Source organism: Hyla sarda, chromosome 9, assembly GCF_029499605.1.
Source record: "Hyla sarda isolate aHylSar1 chromosome 9, aHylSar1.hap1, whole genome shotgun sequence".
NCBI classification, from domain to species: Eukaryota; Metazoa; Chordata; class Amphibia; order Anura; family Hylidae; genus Hyla; species Hyla sarda.
This window is the reverse complement of record NC_079197.1, coordinates 170,159,818-170,186,479: the sequence shown is the minus strand read 5'-3', so window position 1 is coordinate 170,186,479 and position 26,662 is coordinate 170,159,818. Positions and strand designations below refer to the sequence as shown.

General features: G+C 41.3%; 1 pseudogene; it reads left to right on the top strand.

The window, feature by feature from the left end:
* The first annotated feature begins 3,044 nt into the window (after window positions 1-3,044).
* On the top strand, window positions 3,045-21,633 carry LOC130290619 (major histocompatibility complex class I-related gene protein-like; annotated as a pseudogene).
* The last annotated feature ends 5,029 nt before the right edge of the window (window positions 21,634-26,662 follow it).

The following is a 26,662-nucleotide window of genomic DNA, read 5'->3' as shown; positions in this document are numbered from 1 at the left end:
GGGTGCGAATTTTTCACCATCTTTTGCAAATGTTTTTATGATTTATTGGGAGGAACATTTTATTTTCCATCCTAGCAATCCATTTAAATTTATTGGCCGTTACATAGATGATATTGTCTTGGTGTGGAGGGATAGTAAAAGCAGATTTGATGAGTTTTTAACTTACATCAATAATAATGATTTAAACCTTAAATTTACAGCACAATTTTCTACTAACAGTACTTCCTTTTAGACGTTGCATTATGTGCACCTTCATATAGAGACTGTCAGAAGGCGGATAATAATAAAGTAATTGTGAAACTGTACAGGAAGGAAACTAGGGGGAATACCGTCCTCCAGGCAAGTTCCTGCCACCTATGGCGTATCATCTGGAATATCCCTTATGGTGAATGGGTGCGGCTCAGGAGGAATTACACGGAGGATACGCTAAAAAATGCATATGATAGTCGTAGCTGAGTCGATGCTCTCTTATTTCTTCTAAAAAAAGAGCACTAGTCGACTGTGCTGGTAGAAAAAGGAAACTACCGTTTTTTGTTACTAGTTATAGTCGACAATTTAATGCTATCAAGGGTATTATGCAAAAATATTTTCCAATTCTTGAAAATGACACAGCCTTATTAAATCTCGACCAATCCCATGTCAAAGTAGTTTCTAAAAGAGACCACTCCTTAGGCACAATATTGTCCCCCAGTTTATTTTGGTGGACAGTAATAAGCCTTCCAACCCTACTTGGCTACATCATCAGGTACCTGGGGATGTGGGCATCAACAGTGCATCACATGTTCTCACATATCGGTTTCTAATTATTTTGAGTCTTATACTACAGGTAAACGCTTATGTAACAGGAGCTATGTTAATTGTAATACGACATCTGTTATTTATTTAGCTTCTTGTTGCAACTGTCGTTGCCAATTTGTGGGATGCACTTCCAACTATTTAAAATCACGTATTAGGCAACATATTTCGGACGCTAAAAATAATCAATTTAAAGGGGTATTCCAGGATTTTTTTTATTTGACTATGTTACATGGGCTGTAAAGTTAGTGTAGTTCATAATATAGTGTCTGTACCTGTGTGTGACGGTTTTCTCATAATTCTTCTGTGATTTTCACCCCAATATTTATTTTGAACAGCATACAAAATGACTGTTGTCTCAAATTTTTCCCAGGTTGCAATGCGGCTGAGACCTGACTCACTAGTCAGCTGATGACAGGGAGCCTGTCTGCTTCAATGGGTGGAGGGATCACTTGGTGGGAGTGAGATCAATCTGCAACTAATGCAACAGCTGTAGGGACCCTGATTGAAAGCCCCAGGTCTTTTGAATGGATGCAGCTCATTTATGTTTCAATGGGTGGGGTGGCTGATGTGTGGGAAGAAGGAAAATGGAATTATGGGATTTGTAGGCAAAGATGAAAACTCAAACAGAAAATACCAGTTCACAAAAAGCTAGCCACAGTGTTATGGTAATCTCACAACATAGCCATTTAGCCCCAAGACGAGCGCAGATCCTTCCTAAGCATGTCCATTACTGTCTGACAGGTACGTACTAAAATCACCTTATGGTGGAGAACCCCTTTAATGTGTCAGCAGTATGTAAACATTTTAGAGACAAGCATGACGGGGATTTGTCTTCTTTATTTATTAATGCTGTGGAAAATTACTCAACATAGAATCATATTGGATCTTTGTATTGAACACTAGAGAACTGCAAGGTATGAATTTATAGACATGATTTGATTTTAACTTATTGATTATCTCTGATTTACATGTAGTGTTCATACATATATTTAAATGATTTTTTTGTGTCTTTTCTCTCCCCCCCCCATCTTTTCCCCTTCCCCCTTTCCCTTCTCTCTGTTGCATAATTTGATATGCATGCTAATCTGTTAATTTGCTGTGTCTCTGGTGGATTGTATTCGTGTAGACTACTTTGTGCAGCCAATTATAATCCAGTTTCCAGGTTTTTTGTCACTGGGCGAAATTTTCCATGTTTTGTATATGGTTTTAAATATGTGATGTCATAGACACATGACCAGTTGTAATTCCGATTTAAACTCTACATGTATGTGTATTTGTGATGCCATGATTAAGGGTCCAGTTTAATCCGAAACGCGTTGGCTATTGTTCCCGTGTATATCCATGTGATCCGTAATAAAGATTTCCTGTTTCATCCTACATACTGCGCTGGACATCTCTCCAAAAAAATTGTGTGGTCATAAAATAGTTGTCACCCAAGATCAATTCCTCTTCCCATGTCTTAGGTACAAGGAATGCAGGACATTTCCTATTTTTGACAGCAATACCATCTTTTTTTTTACCCCACCAGGTATATATAACAAATGAACTGCAATGCTGATGTGAATAAAGAATTTGCGCTGCATGTATGTAGCCAGGCTGCAGGATGTATGGATCCAGCCATCGTGACCCATTTCACAAATACTGGCACCAATGTCTTCATGAATGGTTCCCTCATGAAGAATACATAGTGGAGGTCAGTATTAAGCCAAACTTTTTTTTAATGATATTTGTGTTACTGTCTTAAAACAATTGCATCAAGGTTTCTTATTCTATAGGGCAGTGGTCTCCAAACTGCGGAGCTCCAGATGTTGCAAAACTACAACTCCCAGCAAGCCCGGACAGCCAACGGCTGTCCGGGCATGCTGGGAGTTGTAGTTTTGCAACATCTGGAGGTCCGCAGGTTGGAGACCACTGCTATAGGACATGTACTTGGTATGTGTCAGTTCACACGGTACTGGTTTATCTGATCCTGTGGGAATTATAGATATTACCTCCTAATTTTACAAGGGATTTTACATGTCAGGTGCAGACACACCTAAGAGCTCAGGGATTGTTATATAAAGTGTGTTGTAAGAGTCTCAGCTGTGCCAGTGTAAAGAATAAGACTACAGGAGTGTGCACCAGGATGGGCAGATATATTCTACCTGAAGTGTTTCTTCTTATGATGTCCGTTCACTTTGCCTTTGCAGGTAAAATGTCTTTAAATTCTGTGCTATAGATGGAGGGTTAGCATTCCTAGGACTAGAATTTCTCTGTGCTCACTCCTGTCCTATCAGCTTGCAGCATGAATACAGAGAGTAGGGGGTTACAGAGCAGCCTGCAGTGATTGTTTGAAGAGACCCAGCACAGCAGACTCAGGGAGGAAGTCAATGCCTGGTGAGTGAGGTCGGGCTCAATGCTTGCCTCGGAAACGCACCTTTCCTGAGCCTTGGATGTCAGAATGAGTGAGCAGCAGAACAGAGGGAATTGTGAGCCAAATACAGAAGCTAGACATATAAAAAGTGTAGACTTAAATGGAACACATTATTAGATTTAAAACAAAAAAACAAAGAACTGCTGCTTTTTATATGTATTTTTGTTTTCATTTTCCAATGTGTCAACTTAGCTTTATGTGGTAAAGTAATAACTGATCTTGCACATTGTGGCTGCAACGTTAGTTTTTGTTTTTGCATACAAAACAGGATAAAAGACACTGACTGTGTAAATGTGTCTTCAGTAAGCTCCCCCTAGTAGTGGCTGAAGACATCCAAAACTTCATCATGTAACTTCATAGTTTGAAAGAAAGCAGAGGCCTTGGAGCTATATTAAAATTAGACAGCAGATTGTTTTGGACCCATTGGGAGAATGGAGGTCCCCTAATCCCTTTTTTCCAATGCAAAGTGGTTTTAAAGGAGTACTCCAGCGCAAAATAATTTATCCCCTATCCAAAGGATAGGGGATAAGTTATAGATCGCGGGGGGTCTGAGTGCTTGGGCCCCACGGGATCTCCTGGACGGGGCTGCGGCAGTCTGCAGAAGGTGAAGTTTCGTCACCAGCAGAAAGCCGCGGCAGACAAGCCCCCTCCATGTATCTCTATGGGGTATATGGAGGGGGCGTGTCGGCCGCTGCGTCATGCGGGGACGGAACGCTCCCTTTCCAGCATACTGCTGCGGCCCCATCCAGGAGATCCCCGGGAGCCCCAGTGCTCGGACCCCCCGCGATCTATAACTTATCCCCTATCCTTCGGATAGGGGATAAGTTAAATTGCACAACAGATCTCCTTTAAAAGGACGTATGCTGTATCGGCTTCAATGTAGAGGTAGTTACACTTGCAAGCAGTGCTAATCTTTTTTGGTATCTCTATAGGCTTTAGTGGAGAAAGCCTCTGAAGACCTTACCCCCTCCCCATTTAAGCTGATGCAGCTCGGCCTCCCCACCTATCAGGCATTTATGGCTTATCTACCTACAGATGCTTCACAAGACAAAGCCCCATTATACCTGTTATTTCTTTAAAACCCTAAATTCCTATTTCGGTATCTCTATAGACTTTTGTGGAGAGAGCCTCGGAAGACTTTACCCCTAAATCCCTATTTTGGTATCTCTATAGACTTTAGTGGAGAGAGCCTCAGATCCCAGTGGGGATCTCAGGGATCTGTACTGGGACCAATTTTGTTTAATACCTTCATTAGGGATATTGCAAAAAGTCTCCATGGTAAGGTATTGGTCTTTTTGCTGATGACACAAAGATATGTAACAGGGTTGATGTGCCTGGAAGTATACGCCAAATGGAAAAGGATTTAGGCAAACTAGAAGAATGGTCAGAACACTGGCAACTGAAATTTAATGTGGATAAGGGCAAGATAATGCACCTGGGGCGTATAAACCCTCGGGCAGAATATAGATTATTTGACACAGTCCTGACCTCAGTATTTGAGGAAAAGGATTTAGGAGTAATTATTTCAGAAGACTTAAAGGTAGGAAGACAATGTAATAGAGCAGCAGGAAATGCTAGCAGAATGCTTGGATGTATAGGGAGAGGTATAAGCAGTAGAAAGAGAGAAGTGCTCATGGATGTATAGGGAGAGGTATTAGCAGTAGAAAGAGAGAAGTGCTCATGGATGTATAGGGAGAGGTATTAGCAGTAGAAAGAGAGAAGTGCTCATGGATGTATAGGGAGAGGTATAAGCAGTAGAAATAGAGAAGTGCTCATGGATGTATAGGGGGAGGTATAAGCAGTAGAAAGAGAGAAGTGCTCTTGCCAATGTACAGAACACTGGTGAGACCTCACTTGGAGTATTGTGCGCAGTACTGAAGGCCGTATCTCCAGAAGGATATAGATACTCTAGAGAGAGTTCAGAGAAGATACATGTATAGAAGAAAGAAGAGACAGAGGGGATATGATAGAGACTTTTAAAAAGGGAATCAACACGGCAAAGGAGGAGAGCATATTTAAAAGAAGAAAAACTACCACAAGAGGACATAGTTTTAAATTAAAGGGGCAAAGATTTAAAAGTAATATCAGGAAGTATTACTTTACTGAGAGAGTAGTGGATGCATGGAATAGCCTTCCTGCAGAAGTGGTCGCTGCAAATACAGTGAAGGAGTTTAAGCATGAATGGGATAGGCATAAGGCTATCCTTCATATAAGATAGGGATAGGCATAAGGCTATCCTTCATATAAGATAGGGATAGGCATAAGGCTATCCTTCATATAAGATAGGGATAGGTATAAGGCTATCCTTCATATAAGATAGGGATAGGCATAAGGCTATCCTTCATATAAGATAAGGATAGGCATAAGGCTATCGTTCATATAAGATAGGGATAAGCATAAGGCTATCCTTCATATAAGATAGGGATAGGTCATATAAGATAGGGATAGGCATAAGGCTATCGTTCATATAAGATAGGGATAGGCATAAGGCTATCGTTCATATAAGATAAAGATATGGATAAGCATAAGGCTATCCTTCATATAAGATTGGGATAGGTATAAGGCTATCCTTCATATAAGATAAGGATAGGCATAAGGCTATCCTTCATATAAGATATGGATAAGCATAAGGCTATCCTTCATATAAGATAGAGATAGGCATAAGATTATCCTTCATATAAGATAGGGATAGGCATAAGGCTATCCTTCATATAAGATAGAGATAGACATAAGGCTATTCTTCATATAAGATAGAGATAGGCATAAGGCTATCCTTCATATAAGATAGGGATAGGCATAAGGCTATCCTTCATATAAGATAGGGATAGACATAAGGCTATCCTTCATATAAGATAGGGATAGACATAATGCTATCCTTCATATAAGATAGGGATAGGTATAAAGCTATCCTTCATATAAGATAGGGAATACTACATATTCATTCGAAAAGGTTATAGCTAGGGGTTCTGGAAAGTTGGACAAATTTAACATCAGACGGTCTTCATGGTCTCTGTCCTCTCATTGTAGACATATTTAGATTAAAAGTGATTTTTCCACTGACATGATATTTACAAAACGACATTAGGTTACATGGGGCACATTGACATCCATTATTAGAGTTAAACCTTTTCATCATCTTGTTCTATAAGTAATGTCTTGGCATTTGCACTTTTCTACAACGTTTCATTATATATCAGATATATAAGGATAAAAGAAAAAAAAATGTGTATGTGTGTGTATATGTATGTATATGTATATGCATATATAACATTATTGGTATGCACGCATTCTACCATGTAAGTTATCTCGGAGATGTTATATTACCTTTATTTTTACTTATTTTACTTTAGTCTTTTATTTCTGTTTTCCTTTTGGTTTGGCTAAACAACTGCCTATCTTATATGCAAGATTGAATCGACAATCAAGTCTTCCTATATGCAGTAAACAAATGTTCGCTGTTTTTCTTGTTGTAAAATAATACGTTGACAGCTGCGCCTGTCCTTTATACATGTTTGTTTGGTAAAATTCAATAAAAAAATATTGAAAGAAAAAAAAAAAGATTAATCCATGTGATCACATAATGATTCGTACCAGCTGTATTAAAGGAAAAATGGCAAGGACACCTTTTCCCAAGCAGACCAACAGCAAAGCTCAAAAACTTCTGGACTTAATACATTCAGATCTTTGTGGTCCAATGAAAACTATGACTCCAGGAAAGAAAAAGTAAACCTGACCTTCATTGATGATTACTCCAGATATACCACAGTATTTCTACTTCACAATAAGGATGAAGTGCCAGAGAAATTAGAAGAGTATCTCGCTCAAGTGAATAATATTTTTGGCGCAATGCCCAGAGTACTACGAACAGATAATGGCTCAGAATATACAAGTGGTAAAACACCATCCATTCTCAAGAAGCACGGAATTATGTTCCAGACAACAGTTCCATATAACCCAGAGCAAAATGGAGTTGCAGAGAGAATGAAGCGCACGCTGTGTGAAAGTGGGAGGAGCATGCTATTTGACGCTGATTTGCCAACTACATACTGGGGAGAAGCTATCACAACTGCATGTTATCTTCAAAATCGTTTGCCGGGAAAATCAACAACAAAAACTCCATATGAACTGTGGAACAAAAAGAAACCAGATTTAAGACACATCAGAATTTTTGGAAGTAAAGCCTATGTACACATTCGAAAAGAAAAGCGTACAAAATGGGATGCATGTGCAAAAGAAGGTGTACTTGTGGGGTACAGTGAATCTCAAAAAGGATACAGGATTTTGCATCAAGACACTAACAAGGTAACAGTCAGCAGAAGTGTGATTATTGACCAAACTTCTGTGTCCTCAAAGTTTTAACAACAAACTATTCAAACTGAGAAAGAATCAACATCAGTCACTCAAGAAAATAAGGAAAGTGATACAGAAATAGAAATTACTGCAGAAGAATCAAAACCTGAAACTGAACCAGAAATACCTTCAGTCCGAAAATCAACCAGAATCAATAAAGGTGTTCCAGCTGAACGTTTATCTTACAGAGCTCGCAGAGCTGTTCAAACTGAACCAGGTTCATGGAAAGAGATGCAGAAACTACCAATGCATGAGAGACAAGTATGGAATAAAGCCGCTGATGAAGAAATGACATCACTCAAAGATCTCCAGGCATGGACTCTTTCAGAGCTACCTCAAGGTAAACATGCCATAGGATGTAAATGGGTTTTTAAAACCAAATGTAACTCTGAAGGGAAAATCTGTCGGTACGAGGCAAGGCTGGTTGCTAAAAGTTACTCACAGAAGTTCGGTGAGGACTATGATGCTACTACCTCCAGTTGCTAAACTAAGTACTTTCAGAACACTAATGACAGTGGCTGCCATGCGTACAATGATTGTGAAACATCACAATATTAAGACAGCTTTTCTTAATGGTGATATTGAAGAAGGAATTTACATGTCACAGCCAGAAGGATATTTGAAAAAGGGACAAGAGCATCTTGTCTGCAAGTTGAATAAATCTCATTATGGCCTTAAACAATCAGCGCGAGCATGGAACTTGAAGGTTAATCAAGTTCTACTAAATGAAGGATTTACAAGAAACAAAGCTGATCCGTGCCTGTATGCTAAACAAGTAGACGGTGAGTGGATGTGTCTGCTAATTTATGTAGATGACCTGATCATTGCTCACAAAAACAACAATGAAATTGCAAAGTTAACAGGAGTACTCAACAAGCACTTTGAAACTAAAGACCTAGGTGAAGTGACGTATTTTCTTGGAATTGACATCCAGCGTGAGAAAGATGGAAGTTTCCTGTTGAATCAGAGAGCAAAAATTGAATCTATTCTTCAGCAATTCAATATGAAAGAGGCGAAAGGAGCAAGCACACCTATGGATACAGTCTATCCAAAGCTAGAAGGAGAAGATGATCTTCTCACATCCAATGAACAATACAGTCCAGACATTGCAGCCAGTATGTCTCTTCTTTGCAGGCGAGTTGATAAACCACGTCAAAGAGACTGGAATGCGATCAAAAGAGTTATGAGATATCTGAAACAGACAAACTGTCAGCAAGTGGTGATTTAAACCTCGTGGGATATGTGGACTCCGATTGGGCAGGTGATCACAGCACACGCAAATCCACAAATGGTTACTTATTACAATTGGGAGACAGTCCTATATCATGGTCCAGCAAGAAACAGATGTCGGTGGCATTGTCCTCTACAGAAGCTGAATACATATCTGCAGCTTATGCCAGTCAAGAAGTTGTGTGGTTACAGCAATTACTCAAGGATCTTGGAGAAGCAACATCAGAATCTACCGTCTTATTTGAGGACAATCAGGCTTGCATTAAGCTTGCAACAAGTGAGAAGATTAATGGAAGAACCAAGCACATCGATGTCAGACATCATTACATTCATGACTTAGTTGATCAGAAAGTGATTGTACAGTGGTCCCTCAACATACGATGGTAATTGGTTCCAAACGACCCATCGTTTGTCGAATCCATCGTATGTTGAGGGATCTGTGCAATGTAAAGTATAGGAAGCTGTACTCACCTGTCCCCGCCGTTCCGGACCAGGTCCTCACCGCTCCCGATGCTGTCCCAGGGGCTCCCGATGCTGTCCCGCTGCTCCGGTGTCTTATTCGCGATCCTCCGGCTTCTTCCTTATCTTCTGCAGGGTCCGGGCCTCGCTTTCTGGTGACGTTATTACGCTGCTGCGCCGGCGCGGCGTGCGTAGTGATGTAATAACGACGCCGGAAAGCTAGGCCCGGACCCTGGAGAAGATGCGCAAGACACCGGAGGATCGCGAAGTGGACCCGGAGCAGCGGGAATAGGTAAGTGAACCTGCCCGGGATGCTTAAACTGCTATCCGACAGCAGCTTAAGCATTTTGCGCTGTCGGATAGCAGTTAATGCGATGGCCCCGACATATAAAAGCATCGTATGTCGATGCTGACATCGACATGCGATGGCCTCTGAGAGGCCATCGTATGTCGATTTTATCATATGTCGGGGCCATCGTAGGTCGGGGGGTTAGTGTACTTGTGTATTGTGAGTCGGAAAAAATGATTGCTGATGCTTTGACAAAGCCACTAGCTAGAAACAGATTTGTGTATCTTAGATCAGAAATGGGATTGACATAGATAGTAGTTGTTGAGTGGGGGTGTTAGCATACAAGCACTGTATGTCATTGCTGTGTGCCTACTACATTGTATGATCACTAGATGGCAGTGTTACGTTTGTGAGTTCATGTTTTGTCTATGCCTCATAAGTAATAAAGAGTTCCTGTTCCTGTTGCAGCGTTCAGTGAAACAACAGACTGTCTGCCTGTACTTTGTTTAGCCCCAAAAAGGTTATGTCTAACAGATAGGTATAAGGCTATCCTTCATATAAGATAGGGATAGGCATAAGGCTATCGTTCATATAAGATAGGGATTGGTATAAGGCTATCCTTCATATAAGATAGGGATAGGCATTAGGCTATCCTTCATATAAGATAGGGATAGACATAAGACTACCCTTCATATAAGATAGGGATAGGCATAAGGCTATACTTCATAAAGGGATAGGCATAAGGATATCCTTCATATAAGATAGGGATAGGCATAAGGACATCCTTCATATAAGATAGGGATAGGCATAAGGCTATCCTTCATATAAGATAGGGATAGACATAAGACTATACTTCATATAAGATAGGGATAGGGATAGGCATAAGGCTATACTTCATAAAGGGATAGGCATAAGGATATCCTTCATATAAGATAGGGATAGGCATAAGGATATCCTTCATATAAGATAGGGATAGGCATAAGGCTATACTTCATATAAGATAGGGATAGGCATAAGGCTATCCTTCATATAAGATAGAGATAGGCATAAGGCTATCCTTCATATAAGATAGGGATAGGTATAAGGCTATCCTTCATATAAGATAGGGACAGGGACTATGGATAAGATTCAGATTATTGGGCAGACTAGATGGGCCAAATGGTTCTTATCTGACGACACCTTCTATGTTTCTAAATCCTAAGCATAATTGATGTTAAGTAAAATAAAATTGATTTCATTTCAACTGCAATGTATGTGTCATGTTCTCTACAGATATCCACACTCACTATTTCTACTGGACTGTAACTAGTGATTGGACACCTGACTTTCCTTCTTACACAATGACAAGGACGCTGGATGATATAGCTCTTTTCTGGTATGACAGTGACGATGAAGTGATAGAACGTAGAGTTCGCTGGTTTAAGAGTCCTTATTCGTCCTTGTTGGCTGCGAGTTATGGTTTTTATTTGATACAGAAAGATATGGAAAACTTTCTACGCAACATCTCTAGTGATCTTAATGACACAGAAGGTAAGTAGCATTGAATTTTTATGTTGTATAGAGTTCTTTCTAAGCCTTTACAGCAGTGTTTTGCAACCAGGGTGCCTCCAGCTGTTGAAAAACCACAACTCCCAGCATGCCCGGACAGCCGTTGACTGTCCGGGCATTCTTGGAGTTGTAGTTTTGCAGCAGCTGGAGGAACACCAGTTAGGAAACACTGTTTTACAGTCTAAACATTTTTATGCTGCGCATGAAAAGGTAGAAAAGACGCGGCACTCACCATTATGTTGCTTTTTACTTATTTATTTAGTATTTAGAATATTGGGAAAACTAGATGGACCAAATTGTTCTCATCTTCCGACACATTCTTTGTTTCTATGTTGTTGTTTCTTTCAATTCATTAACGGATTAAGCAGGGGAGAGGTAGTGAGTAGGTGCAGAGGTGTGCAGAGGCGACTGTCATTTCACGCTGCAGAGTCAACAGTCGTTTTACGTTGCAGAACACTTCTTAGTGTCGTCATTACGTCTAGGAGCACGTATATATAGGTGAACAAAAAATGGGGTTACAATGGTGACATATATACGACTTATAGATACAACTAAATCATTAAGAGAACACACTTAAATCATTAAGACTGTTCAGCCCTAATGGACATGTAACGTTGTGATGTAATATCCAACAGGCTTCCCATCTTAGTAGTAGTGTTGCTCACGAATATTTGCAATTCAAATATTCGTCACGAATATCGCATATTCGCGAATTCACGAATATTACGAATTTCACGATTAAAATTCGCTATTATGAATATTCGTCTTTTATTTCAAACTGTTTTATAAACTGAGCACATTGTAGGGATCTCCTTCGACTGATAAATGCAACGATTGTATCATTTCATTAAAGACCCAGGGATGAGACTGTGAGGCGAAAGGTTTATGCTTGCGAATATTCGTGGAAATTCAGTCCTACTTATGCCTGTGAGCCAATGAGAGCAAGCACAGTTGTCAGAGCTTAGCAACGTCCCTCGCATGATGTTATAGCGTGCAATAGCGAAATTTCGCAATTCAAAAAAACGTCACGAATATTCGAATTTCACGAATATGGGACGAATATTCGTCCTCATATTCGCGAAATATAGCGAATTCGAATATGGCATATGCCGCTACTTAGTAGATTGGTATGGTGATTGTCTCCTGAACGCAACGCATCTACCCTTTTAATACCAGCAAATTATAAAAGAGCAGTATCCCCACTATGCATTTCTCTAAAAATGTATTAAAAATTCCTTTGCCACCAAACAAAAGAGAAATGCATAGCGGGAATACTGCTATGCATTTTGGAGATTTATAGTCTATGTTGACAGACCTCTTATAGCGGAGTCAGAAGAACCTGCTCTGTACTGATGTGGGGCTATAAACCCTTCAACAGCGATGTCTGCAGATTAGCATTCTTTCCATCTGGAGAGATTTCTGGCATGGCAAAGAAATCAAAATTGTGCTCCTGGGCCTAGGCGGTAACAGGCTGGCGTTATTTAGGCTGAGGGGGGCCTCACATACCCAGGTAACGTCAAATTGTTGCAGCTTGGTTGGTATCTGGCTGAGAATAAAAAGATGGGGAACTCATCATGCATTTTTTTAAATTCATTTATAAAAAAAAAACCTGCATAGGGTTCTCCATCTTTTTATTCTCAGTCAGATACCAACCAAGCAGAAGCAGCCTGAGCAGGGTGGGTGGGGACCAATGTTATTGCCGATCCACAGCCTCATTAACGTCAGTCTGTTACCGCCTGGGCCCAGGAGCACCATTTTTAATGCTTTGGCCTGTTGATAATGGGTCTTTCTGTTACCCCTGTGGCTGTGGGTGGTACCGGGGTAATAATTGGGGGTTAGTGCTAGTTATTTTTGGAGCTAACGCTAAGCCCAGGCTTAGTAATGAATTCCGTCTATAGGCAGCTTCCACTACTAGACTGAAAACTAAAATAAAAACACGATACATTGGAAATATTATTGTAGTGCAAAAAGACACTCCCCCAGCCCTCATTAATCATTTTATTAAAAAAGAAAACGCTGGTCATCGCGCTAGTCTAACGAATGACTGAAACAAGAAGAAAAGAAAAGACAAAAAAATGGAATAGTACATTTTTGGTGCCCTTAAAGTATTGTGTTCCCAAACAGGGAGCCTTCAATTGTTGCTAAACTGCAACCCCCATCATTCCCAGACAGCTTTTAGGGGTTGTAGTTAAGTAACACCCGCAGGCTGTTTGGGTAGACACCAACAGAAAGGGTCATACTCACCCCCCTGTCTCCCTGACTGTAGCTCCGCCTCTAATGATGTCATCACTAGGGGCAGGGCTACAGTGGACCAGGACAGGAGCCAGGTTGGTAAATGGACATCTCCCTCTATCTATTGATCACTGTATATACTGTATACACAACAAAAAGCTAACCACTGCTTCTCAGCAGCATGAGTTAACCTTTCCCTGATGGGCTGCCGCATAGCCCATCAAGGGGTTACAGTAATGCACAATGTATACACATCGTCGTTCTACTGAAAATTCATGCAGGGCAGGAGATATATGATGTATATTTCCTGCTCAGCATCACCAGCTCACCCCCCCCCCCCCCCCAGGGTCAGAGACCTCAGTCAGTATAGTGACGGGAGTCCCGGTCCTGTATCACCTGTATGAGTGCTTGTGACCCACAATGTGGTACTTTGGAGGCAGTGCAAATAACTGCAACAGGGTACTAAATTGGCTGTTTCCGCACACCAACAAAAATGCCAGAAAATCTGCCAAAATGCAGGAAAAAGAAGTTTTTATGGAATTTTTGCTGGTGAAAAAAACAAACAAACAAATGGAAACTTAGTCTGTATCTCATTCCACCGCTCCATCGTAGCTCTGGTATTGGGGTGTCCAGTCCCCTGCCAGTGTCTTTGCTGGGGGAACTGACAATGCTTCTTGCCAATCACTGGCCTAGACGGGACATCGCTGTGGCCAGTGATTGGCAGTGCGGCGCTGTGACATCACGTCTACAGCTCTGTCCGGCTCAGCTGCAGCTGTTAGTGGAGACCGGCCGGAGATGTGGCGCTCGGATCCCGGAGCTACAAGGGAGTGGTGGAAGATGAGTTATAGTGTTCAATATTTGTAGCCTGGGGACAATAAGAAATGACCTAATTCCACTGGATGACCCATTTAAATGCATCATGTTGTGTCCTGTGAAAAGACAAAAATAGAAAAGTATGCAAAACTGTGGTGTGAAACTAACTCTAATAACCAGATTTCTGTATTGTTTGTTCGTGTGTTTCAAGGATACCACATTCTGCAGGGATTAGAAGGATGTAAGGTCTATGATAACGGCTCAGTCCAGGCGTCATTCAGTTATCGCTATGATGGAAAACCATTTATGTCTTTGAACATGGAGACCACAAGGTGGGCAGCAGAGACACCGGATGCTCAGGAATTTGCACAGATTTAATGATAATACGACTATATTAGAAGAAACCAAACATACCCTGCTGAATACGTGTATACCACACATAACAGAAATGCTGTCAATGGGAAACAGCACATTTAATAGGAAAGGTAGGCGAACATGAGTTATATAGAAACATTTTGTCAACTGTTTTAGATTTAGTTTACTTTTTAATATCAAAGTAGCAGATTTACTAATACTGTCTAATCCTTAGATGGTGTAAACTTAGACTAGAAAGCCTAGGGATATTATATTCAACATTTATCACAGTTTGGTACATATGGAGAATTTTTAGACTGTCTAGTTTAAAGAGTACCTGTCACCAAAATAAACTTTTAATATATTGTTCCTTATGTAATTATAAGACACTTTGCTATTTACTTGCTGTTAAAGGGGTACTCCGCCCCTGGACATCTTATCTCCTATCCAAGGATAAGGGATAAGATGTCTGATTGCAGGGGTCCCGCTGCTGGGAACCCCTGCGATCTCTCCTGCAGCCCCCCGAGTCATCAGCTCTCCGGAACTACGTTTACTCCGTGGCTGATGACTCACGATACAGGGACTGGCGGTTTGTTACGTCATGGCCCCGCGCCCCCTCATGATGTCACGCCCCACCCCCTTAATGCAAGTCTGTGGGAGGGGGCGAAGCAGTTGTCACACCCCCTCCCATAGACTTGCATTAAGGGGGTGGGGCGGGATGTCATGAGGGGGCGGAACCATGATGCCACGAACCGTCGGCCCCTGTCATCAGCCAGGGAGCAAACTTAGCTCCAGAAAACTGATGACTCAGGGGGCTGCAGGAGAGATCGCGGGGGTCCCCAGCAATAGGACCCCTGCGATCAGACATCTTATCCCCTATCCTTGGATAGGGGATATGATGTCCAGGGGCGGAGTACCCCTTTAAAATTCCCAACCTTTATATGTTTTTAATCTGATTTTAAAAAAAAGCCCACTAGGTGGCTCTGTTCTGTTCCCTACCGCAAGTGGTCAGTGGTGCAGTGCACCGGCGAATGTTCACATTTTACTATCTTATATTGCGGACCTTACAGTGGATCATTAACTTGTGACTACAGTGGATGCTCAATTTGTGACTATATCGATCTAACTATTATTCTACTACCTGTTGGTTAATTTGTGACTATATCGATTTAACCATCATTCCACTACCTGTTGCTACTAGTAGCAACTATTTGCGCTATATATTCGGTTATAGGTGGCTATTGACATGCGGTCACAGAAACTATAAATATTTTACTCTTTCCATATTCTTCATTCATTTTATATTTTTTATGATTCTTATGTGTATTTCCGGCAAGGGCCCTGTCGGGACACCTATGATATGTCATTTTATTGTTAGTAATAAATAATTTACCGTTTTACTGGTCATATCTTGTGCATTTTTAGAATCTGTATACCTAGAGGACTGTTTTGCTATTTTATATTTCACCTAATTGTTATGCACTTTTTATTACCTATAACAAGAATTCCTGGCATGCAATGAAAGGGTTACCATATGTACAACAATAAAATGATTTTTCATAGTGTCTTTAATAATTACTGTTATGGCTGTGGTGAAGGGGATCCACAGAACCTGTGAGGATAATGGCATGGGCCATACCAGGGTGTGGAGTCTAAGGTGCCGCTGGTTTTCACCAGAGCCCGCCGCAAAGCGGGATGGACTTGCTGTCGCAGGTCGCTACCCCTGATATGACTCGTCCCCACAGGCAGCCGAGGTGTAACATGGTACAAGAGGATGAGGCACACACGAAGTCAGGACAGACAGGAGGTCAGGGCTGGTGGCACTGTAGCAAGGTCAGGTCACGTAGCAAGAGGTCAGAAGGCAGGGGCACAGGAGCAAGGTCAGATACGCAGCAAGGCAAGTCACAAGTGAACGCTTTCTCTTAGGCTATAATGGCACAAAGATCCGGCAAAGATCTAAGGAAGTGCGGGGTTAAATAGGGTTAATGCAGACTAGCACCGATCAATGGTACGCTGGCCCTTTAAATTTTACAGAGCTGGCGCACGCGCACCCTAGGAGGTGGGGACGCGCGCCAGCAGACACGGAGAGTGGAGGGGATAAAGAAGCGAGGAAGTGAGGGATGATCCAGTGGTCGCATGCGTTCGCATCACAGGATGCGAACCGCAGCAGCGCCAGAAGCAGAAACAGAGGTGCGCTTGCGGTCAGCAAGTCTTTGCCGCAGCGCTAGTTACATCATCAGAGTTATTTTTTTTATAAGGATTCCTAAATATTTATTATAAATATAATATAAAGAGATGACGCTATAACTTGTTATTTGGAATCTTGACTCTTGTTCTTCTTCTTACAGAACTTACAGTTATCAAAGTAACACAGATTCCTATAGACAATGTCGGGGTCAGGCTCTATTGCCGGGCATATGGACATTACCCTAAGGACATCTCTATAATGTGGTACAAGAATGGACACCGGATATCAGAGGAGATACTGGAAAGGGGGACCCTGCCATTTCCCGACCTGACATATCTGACCTCTGTATCTCTCAATGTCACATCCGTGGCTGATGATGTTTATACCTGTACAGTCAGCCACAGTAGTATGATGGGGAATTTTACCCAAGATTTGAGTAAGTGGAATAACATTTTATTTACTATTTATAGATATCTGGAATACAATCTAACCTTTATCCCCTGGGGGACATATGCTATAAATGTACGGCATAAATGTGCAGCACTGTCGTCTGGTCCTTGGCGCACATCGTACATTTATGTTGTAGTGGGTTCATAACAGATGAGCACCAGAAGCCATCAGTAGCCGGGCAGTCACTGGTAATAACAGGGCCGGCATTAGGGCGGGGCAAACAGGGCCATCACGCCCCCTCCCATATACTTGCATAGCGGGGGCAGGGCGTGATGTCACACGAGGACGGAGTCGTGACATCAAGATACTCCGGCCCCGTGGTCGGCACCCGGCAGTTTGTGAGCTGGCAGCGCGGCATGCGGCTCAAAGAGGTGGGTGCCGAATGCAAGATTGTGGGGGTCCCCAGTGGCGGCCGACTGATGCATGACAGTCAGATATTGTGCACACACACTATTAAAATAGGACGCATGGCCAGTACTTTTCAGGTGTTAAACAGGTGCTGCAGCAGCTCTGCCACCTGGAACGCAGCAGCGTCACTCCATACCCAGAAAAGCGCCACTGCACAACCCTTTAAAGGAAAATGGTAATCCTGGGTTATACTGTGGGTGAACAGGAGGCTGATGAGGGGTCACTGACTAAAATACGTACCTTAGGTCTAAGGTATCTCCCACCGAAGATCCGCTTCTATCTTCTCTGAATTGCGTGCTGGAGGCGGACCCACAAGCTAAATTTGCATATTCATTGTGACTCTACATCCTAGTGACCTCAAGTTGCTGGTCATGTGAGCACATGCGCCATGTAACCAGCGACAATGTATATGCAAATTGAGCCATCGGGGCCCACCTCAAGCACACAATTCAGTGAAGATAGAAGAGAATATTCGGAGGGACATATCCCATACCTAAGGTATGTATTTTAGTCAATAACCCCTCATCAGACTCCTGTTTACCCACAGTATAACCTAGTGTATTGGGTTTAGTGTGGGTGAACAGGATGACTATTTTCCTTCAAGGCCCATTATCATTACCATGCACACATATGTGTTTATATGTAAATTTAAGAAAAGGATCAGCGATAAATCATACTTCCATTTATGGCTGATCTTGTGTGAGTACGCCCTAAAAATGATCAGCAAATGTAAATGCCATTCTTGTTGACATTTCCATTTACACAGCCCCATTTGAGCAGGACATCACCTGTATTAGGCCCCTTTCACATTACCGTTGTCACCCTGCAAAATCTTCCGTCATGAACTCCCGTCTGAAAGTCCCTAATACGGCCGTCAAAATATCCCATTCAAGTCAATGGGATTTTTTTTACCATCCTGCAGCACCAGTTATGTCCCGTTATGACTAACGGCCGTTATGTTTGACGGCACAAAAGACGGCGCATGCACTCATTTTTGTCCCGTTGAAAATATCGGCCGAATAACGGCCGTTAAAATTTTAAAATTGAGGTCTATGGGTGACGGATGTTCACAATTGACATCCATTTGTGCCCGTTATTTTAACGTCCGTTATGATCCGTTATTTGTACTACTCATGCTCAGAACATGGAAATAAAATAACTGACATAAAATAACGGACTATAACGGATGAAATAACGGATGATAACAGATGGAACATGTCCGTTATTTTAACAGAATGCCCGTTAAAATAACAGACATTGGACATTCGTTATGTTCAGTTATTTTGTCTGTTGTTTCATGACCTTTTTCAGCAGAAAAACGTCTGTCAAAATGCAGGAACATGACGGTAGTGTGAAAGAAGCCTAATGCTGCTGGCACCTGCAAGTGATGGTTCATGTGTAGTTGCTATGACCGCACTGTTAGGCTAGGTTCACACTACGGATTTTCCAACTGGAATTCCACTTGCAGCAGAGTCCCATTGCCTGCAACTTAACACAATGTGAAGCTCTAGAGGGGACTCAACCCTGCTTTTACGGCTCTGGCCAGGCCTAGCTCATATTCAGCACTCCTCCCCCTGCTCCCCGCACTACTAGATAACAGGGATGCCAGGACTGATCAGACCTTAGACATACGTGATGTTATGCCTGGTTCCCCTGCATTTCTTAAAGGAACATGCAGCAAATTAACCCTAACCTGCTGCTGATCACTCCCCGCCCTCCGGGGTAGTAGTTGTCTTCTGTGGTGGGGCACACAGGGATAGCTGCAGCTGTAAATCTGTTTGACAGCTGTCACTGGTTGCCTGTCTGCCTATGCAGCCAAAAAAATTCACCTGCCTGGTACCCAGAACTATATGCCCCGGGCATCAGGCAATATGAATTCCACACCATTGTAGTGGTATAATTTGATAACCATGTATATAAATATTTTGTGTGTTTTTAAAGGGGACATATTCCTTGTGGTTTGTGCCCCTGATTGTTTATGACACCAGCAACATTCCTGGAATGCTACCCTGCCTATATTGGCTGAATGTGACAGCATTGATGGTACAATATATTACCATTTAGGGCCCCACTTTTAATTATGCCCAGGGCCACACATTGTCTAAAACCGGCCCTGAGTAATAGAGGATATCAGCGATCATGCTGATGTCTGCCATTAATGCTAATCAATGCTGATCACGGCATTTAAACTAATAAAATGGAGATACCAGTGGGTTTGGGTTACACATCGGATCCCCATAGTGTGATCATGGGGATCTGATAGGTTAAAATAGCGGCTGGAGGTCTTTTAGCCTCCTCTGTGCCGCAGGATGTTCCGTCATCTATGTCAGATCCACTGGTTATGGTAAGATTTCTGACCAAAATAAGGCCCAAATATTGTGTGTGAACCCGGCCTAAAGCCAACGTCCCACACAATATTTTTGATGCAGTTTCTTTGAGCTGAAGCCAGAAATGGATCCTTTTTCTGTGTGTTGTCTCTTCCTGTGTGCTGTCTCTTCCTGTGTGCTGTCAGTGGGAGGAGCCAGAAGAGCAGTAAGCAGACAGAGAGGAGAGACAGCGGTGAGTGTCCTGTCTGTACAGTATGTAGTACAGACTCTGTAGCCTCCGCTCACTGTGTCAGCTGTCAGCCTCAGGACCTGTGTGTGATGCTGCGGTGCACAGGTCCTGAGTCCTGACAGGCTTACACAGTGACTGATGTATGTGTCTGGACTCCTCCAGCCACTGCTGGCACACAAGGCGGCTGGCCTACCGGGAATTATCCAGGTAGGCCAATCCGGCCCTGCTGTTTGGAAAACACTGCCATAATCACACGAGCCCTAAAAAACGGTGCATTGTACTTGTTTAGAGCTGTTTTATATCTGAAAACGGATGGGAGGGGGCGTGAAGACCACCACGCCTCCTCCTATAGACTTGCATTGAGGGCGCGTGGTGTGACGTCTCGAAGGGTGTGGCCAAGACATCTCAACCCCATCGCCGGAACCTAGTGTTCTAAACAAACACCAGGTGCTGCACAGAGATCGCGGGGATCCCAGTGGCAGGACCCCTACGACCTCTTATACCCTATTCTTTGGGTAGGGGATAAGATGTCTAGGGGCGGAGTACCCCTTTAAGGTATCCATACATTATCAGTATTCAATAGTTGTTCACTGAACATTTGTTGTCTCCATGCACTTGAACCTCTGGTTTGTGTGGAGAAGGGAGGGTTAAGATACTGCCGGATTCCTCTCGTTATAGCTTATCTCTATGAGAACAATAGGGACAGGCAGTTAAAATTCAACATGTCTGATCCACCTATTCCCCAAAATCATCTATCCAGAAGGAGTTAGGAGGCTCCCATACAAATCAGTCAGTGGGCAGGATCAACTGACTTTTCACAAATCAATCAAAGTTGGTAGGGCAGGGGGAAGCTACAAGGGGCGGTCCCTGGCAGCTTCTCCCTGCCCTACCAGCTTTGATTGATTGGTTGATCAGGCAACATGAAAGGGATTACAGGTCCCCTTTAAGGAACCAAAAAGGAAAGGATGAGACGTGGAGGGTATATGAATGGATGACAATATAAGTTCAGTTGAGGAGGTATGAGGAGATACAGGAGGGGGCCAAGTCTTTGAAGCAAAAAGATGAGGGTGTAATGGACTGTGTGGAAGGTGGAGGACAGGTCTAGAAAATGTACAGACTGACACAATGAGACACAATCTTTGACAAAGTCTAAAATCTTTCTGTATTTATCTATGCAGGAATTTCAGATTATTTTGCAAACCTTAACAGCGCCCCTTCTAATCCCCTGATCGGTGCGGTGATCGCCATCTGTCTGGCCGTCATCCTCATCATTGTTATCGTAGCATTTGGTTCTGTAGCCTATGCAAAATACAGAAGACAATGACATGTTATTAGAATGAAATGTATGGAGTAAGTCGACAGAACAAGATTTATACCCCACAAATGTTATTTACCAGAAGTTCATCAATGTGTCTATTCTTCAAAGTTGGGACTTCTGTAAAGTACATCTCAGCTTTTTTTTATTATTAGGAAGCACAAAAGTTATTTTTTATTTTTTTTTAAAGATTTCCTGATTAAAAAAGACAAAACAAAACCTGATGCTGATTCTCTGGTACCTTGTATACAGTATGGTGGAATGTAACGTGGTTCGGAAAATGGACAACGTGCACTGTGCATCACCTATAGGCAAATCTGCCATGTTGTCAATGCTCTGTTAAAAAGGAAACTTCCTTCTATTTTGTGAACCTATTTTTATTCATTAATAATTAAAGGGGTTGTTCTGGAAGCAGCAAAGGTCCCACCTGTTCTACCCCTGGTGCTCCACTTGTGTTCTCTGGTCACCTCTGATGCATACTGTTCAGAGATTGGAGGGGCAGGTGCTTGAAACCACAACCACACGTGATGTGCAATAGATAAATGACATCACTGCAGCATTAGTAACATAATGCAACTATTATCACCTGTGTGTGTGGTCAGGACAAGCACCAGCCCTCTTCCATGTCAAAACAGTATACTTCCGAGACAAGTAGGAAGTAGGAACTGTCCAGAGTAGGAGCAAATTCCTATAACAAACCTATCCTGCCCTGGACAGTTCCTAACATGAGTAGAAGTAGTAGAAGTAGCAAAGAGAAAGGCCCAGGGGGGGCGCCTTGTGCGTTACCCTAAAAAACAGTATAGTCCCCACTATAAGTGTGGGTAGATGTAGAATCTATAGATTTGCTGCTCACCTGGAACTTATGTATAATATGTATTTAGCCTCAAGCAGAATACAAAGTGTGAAAGATACAATCTCCCGGGAAAATGGTGCAGTCAACGGCGCTTTCCTCTTTTTAGGAACAGGCTATTAAAATAACCGGCAGGGAACGGACTTGTTAAAAATAACAAACCATTTATTTAGCAAAAACATGCAAAGGAACAACACGTTTTGAGGGGCGGGACCCCCTCTTTGTCAGGTTCTAATTGGTGGATGGGTGTGACGTCTTTTTTTATACACACCTAGCCTCAAGCAGAGGTATACTAGAACAGAGGATCCCTTGCAAGCCCGCAGTTCTCAGGATGGAACCAGAATGGAAATCCTGTACTCAAATGGATCTAGCAAGGGGAAAAAAGCGACCTTCGTATAGGCGCCCAGGTATCAAGAGGAATCTCACGACCAAATCAAGGAGGTGAATAAAAGCTTCAAGTTTACTGAGATACAGCAAGAATGACACGTTTTGGGGTGTACAAACTCCTTCTTCAGATTGCCATATTAATACAGCAAGACAAACATGGTGGCTTTATATATGCACACTAATGAGAAAACAAAATGGTGGCAGGATCATAAAAACACTTCAAGTTTATATACATTAGTCAAGCTATAGTTATAAAACGATGTTATAAGAAATAAAAACTTGCTGGATGGTGATACCTATAATAGAGAACAACTAAAGCAAAAAGATCAGTCATTGGGACGGCATAAAAAGATTGCTAATTCAGTATTTAAGAAGGAGAACATTATTTAAATGAAAAAAGGGGGAGGAGGGAGAGAAAGCATCTGCAGCGGCATGGCTAGTGAAAATGCTGACCATATATGAGCATATCAATGAGAAATGAAATAAAAATATAAATATATATAAATATGATTGCATATAGATATGCACATAAATATTTATGAGAGCGGATTATTTCCGATTGTTGCAGGCATTAATTCCGTTACGGCCAATCTCTCTCATTATATAGATGTAATTCTGCTATGGTATGTTATAACCCTAGATTCCTTTTTGAAAGATGCAGCAGAATTTATTTCTTCCATCTTGAAACTGAAATGGGAAGATCATTATCTTTTTGTACCAATGGATATTGCATCATTGTACACAATTATAGACCATAAACTAGGTCTAGAGGCTATCTCTTTTTATTTAAATAATGATAATACCATTCCCATTGAACAAAGAGACTTAATTTTAAAAGGAATAGAATTCATTCTAATTCACAATTATTTTCCATTTTTAAACCAGATTTATATACAACAGAGGGGTACCGCAATGGGCACTCATTTCATGCCCAGTTTCGCAAATCTGTTCCTTGGACGATTCGAAGACATCACAGTTTGTACCCATCCACTTTTCAGTCACTGATGACATTTTTATCATATGGGATGGTTCCTCCTCCGAACTGATATAGTTTTTAAATTGTCTTAACTGCAACAAATGGGGCTTAAATTATACACATGAAGTTTATACTAACAATGCGGAATTTTTTAGACATCTGTGTCTTCCACACCACCGACAAGCAACTCAACACTAAAATGTTTTTTAAAAAGGTCGACAGTAATAGTTACTTAGATTTTGGAAGCTGTCACTATAAAAATTGGCTTCTTGATATACCATATGGACAATTTAAAAGAATACGTAGAAACTGCAATTTAGAATCAGATTATGTACAACAAAGCACTTTACTTACCAGGAATTTTGAGGCCAAAAAATACCCTAAGAAATTAAAGGGGTAGTACAGTGGTGAAAAACTTATCCCCTATCCTAAGGATAGGGGATAAGTTTGAGATCGCGGGGGGTCCGACCGCTGGGGCCCCCTGCGATCTCTCTGTACGGGGCCCCGGCTCTCGGCCCAGATAGCGGATGTCGACCCCCGCACGAAGCGGCGGCCGACACGCCCCCTCAATACATCTCTATGGCAGAGCCGGAGATTGCCGAAGGCAGCGCTTCGGCTCTGCCATAGAGTTGTATTGAGGGGGCGTGTCGGCCGCCGCTTCGTGCGGAGGTCGACACGCCCCCTTCCCGCAGGCTGTCGGGGCTCCGTACAGGAGATCGCAGGGGGCCCCAGCTGTCGGACCCCCCGCGATCTGCAACTTATCCCCTATCCTTAGGATAGGGGATAAGTTGCTCACCACTGAGTCACCACTGGATATCTCCTTTAATTACTGCTGCTAAAACCCGGGCTAGCAATCTTACCCAAACCGAATGTTTAACGAAAACCACAGAGAAAACTGCAATAACAGATACATCCTGTGATTCACGATATTGCAGTTTTATTACCACCTATTCCAGCAACAAAAGAGATATTAAATCTATTGTAGCTAAACATAGGAACATCCTCCTGAATGCTCCCTTTTTACGTATTGTTCTTCCATCTAAGCCACAAGTCACCTTTTGTCGAGCAGGCTCTCTTAAAAATATACTAGCACCAAGTAATTAGAAAAAAAAGTGAAACTAAAAACAGCATCTATTCTCCTTCAAAAAATGGCTGTTACAAGTGCAATCATGTACACTGCAAATGATGTTCCAACCTTACACATAAAGCACAAGAATTTCATTCGGAAGTCACCAAAGAAATTTTTACCATCAAGTCCCACATGACATGTGATTCACAATATGTGATATATCTTCTACAATGTACCTGCGGCCTACAACACGTAGGTCGCACAATACAATGCCTAAGAAATAGGATCAACAAACAAACAGCAATTAACAGCAATTGAACACATCAATAAAGATATTCCACAACGGTACAGAGAAAACATCTGCAGCTGCATGGCTAGTGGAAATGCTGACTATATATGAGCATATCAATAGAGCAATATTAAATAAATAAATGTAAATACTGCAGTATCTATATCACTTAATTAAAAAGGTATGTTATATTTATATTTGATAAGGCATGATAAATAAAATATAAATATATATAAATAAGTTTGCATATAGAAATGCACATAAATATTTATGAGAGCCGATTATTTCCAATTATTTCAGGCATTAATTCCTTTACGGCCAATCTCTCTCATTATATAGATGTAATTCTGCAATGGTATGTTATAACCCTAGATTCCTTTTTGAAAGATACAACTGAATTTATTTCTTCCATCTTGAAACTGAAATGGGAAGATCATTATCTTTTTGTAACAATGGATATTGTATCATTGTACATGATTATAGACCATAAACTAGGTTTAGAGGCCAAAAACAGCATCTATTCTCCTTAAAAAAATGTCTGTTACAAGTGCAACCATGTACGCTGCAAATGTTGTTCCAACCTTACACATAAAGCACAAGAATTTTATTCGGAAGTCACCAAAGAAATTTTTTACCATGTGATTCACAATATGTGATATATCTTCTACATTGTACCTGCGGCCTACAATACGTAGGTCGCACATACATTGCCTAAGAAATAGGATCAACAAACACTGCAGCAATACCACTCTTCAATATCAGTTACACACGTTTATTTGTCACGTCATTCCTCTACACACCATGACGGAACTTTTTCAGGCAGCAATTAAAGGGGTATTCCGGTCCAAAACTTTTTTTTAATCTATCAACTGGCTCCGGAAAGTTAACCAGATTTGTAAATTAATTCTATTAAAAAATCTTAATTCTTCCATTAGTTATTAGCTTCTGAAGTTTTCTGTCTGACTGCTCAATTATGATGTCACGTCCCGGGAGCTGTGCATGATGGGACAATATCCCCATAGAAAATGCACAGCTCCCGGGACGTGACATCATCATTGAGCAGTTAGACAGAAAACTTCAGAAGCTAATAACTATTGGAAGGATTAAGATTTTTTAATAGAATTAATTTACAAATCTGTTTAACTTTCCGGAGCCAGTTGATAGATTAAAAAAAGTTTTGGACTGGAATACCCCTTTAACAGCAATTGAACACATCAATAAAGATATTCCACAACGGTACAATACTCTTGGACATCGAGAGAATTTTTGGATTTTTAAACTGCGCACCTTACAGCCTTTAGGTTTAAACAAACTCATTGATAGCAATTTGTGAACACCTTACTGTCGAGCTGCTATTTTATACATTAATATTTTTTTAAATAATTGTTTATTTTAAAGTTTTACTTTATTTAATGTATTTTATCTATTATATATTTTATGCATTATTCCTTTATGCAATTTGATTATTAAATATTGTACATACTTCCCCCATTATATTTATGAGGCCATACCCCCCTTTTTTTTTTTAGATATCTCATAAATATTTATGTGCATTTTTATATGCAATCATATTTACATATATTTATATTTTTATTTTATTTATCATGTCTTATCAAAGATAAATATAACATACCTTTTTAATTAAGTGATATAGACACTGCAGTATTTACATTTATTTATTTATTTAT